Source organism: Nanorana parkeri, unplaced genomic scaffold (assembly GCF_000935625.1).
Source record: "Nanorana parkeri isolate BGI_ZX_2015 unplaced genomic scaffold, ASM93562v1 scaffold553, whole genome shotgun sequence".
In the NCBI taxonomy this organism is placed as follows: Eukaryota; Metazoa; Chordata; class Amphibia; order Anura; family Dicroglossidae; genus Nanorana; species Nanorana parkeri.
The window spans coordinates 967,939-969,024 of NW_017306821.1; the positions used below are offsets into that span (position 1 = coordinate 967,939).

At 41.0% G+C, this 1,086-nt stretch overlaps 1 protein-coding gene across 1 annotated transcript in view; it reads right to left on the reverse strand.

Annotated features, from left to right (window-relative positions):
* Positions 1-1,086, reverse strand: part of AXDND1 (axonemal dynein light chain domain containing 1) — a 43,107-nt gene that overhangs the window by 25,394 nt on the left and 16,627 nt on the right. The window lies entirely within an intron of this gene.

Here is a 1,086-nt window from a genome sequence, read left to right on the forward strand (position 1 = left end):
GGGGTCATCTGGCAGTCTCCGGCCACCTAAATTAGGACCCGGAGACTGCCAGATGACCCCGCTCGGAGCGCCGCACACCGGAGCAGCAGTGACGCGACGCTCGGCGAGGTAAGTAAGAAGACGCGCTGGCGCTGACTCGAGTATAAGCCGAGGGGGGCACTTTTCAGCCAAAAAAATGGGCTGAAAATCTCGGCTTATACTCGAGTATATACGGTACATACTGGGCTACTGAAATAAGTATGTAGCAAGTCATCTCAGTGTTAATCAGAACTCCTGATTTGCAAAACTTTTCTGGGTCAGAAATGGGGAAGATGGGGAAGACTCTGAACAGCAAGAGTTATCAGGTACTGGACTTTGCTCCATCATTTTGGGTGGTTCTGCTCTTTAACCCTTTCGCTGCCAAGCCCTCCTGAACATTTTTCAAATCAGCTGGCCACGCCATTTTTGAGTTTTCTGCAATTTTTTCCTATTGATTTGATTTTCAACTGCTGCGTTGCTAGCGTTTGTAAAAGACCCCCCACACCATATATTTTCTGAAAGCGCAGGCCCGGTAGAATAAAAAGATGGTGATACTAAATTTGTAGGCCCTGCGATAATTGCCCAATGTTTCTCAAATTAATATTAAATCGATAAAAATACACAATTCAATTGTTAAAACACACCAAAATCAGTATCTGTGCACAAAAAAAAATATTTTTTGACTAAATCTAAAAGATAAAACTGTATTGAGTTAATAAATAACAAATATTAGCAAATTTGTAATTGCGGCTTTTTGCGAAAAGGTAAAAAAATGAAGGTATGCAAAACTGTAAATAATCGACTTATGTAAAAAATTGTTTTGGTGTTTGTGTTGTGATAAAATGATACAGGTGTATATTTAATTGCAACACAAGGTATCACAACGCATGGCAATGAGTCACAAAGCTTTGCCATGCGCTGCCACAGTTAATTTAATGGTTTTTTTTAAAGAAAAAAAATAAAGAAAAAAGATCATGCACTGCGATGCGTTCTAACAACGCACTGCAGCGCATGTGCATGGTGTGCACCACAATATGTGTGTGTTATGTGGGGGGAGGGAGGGGTTGT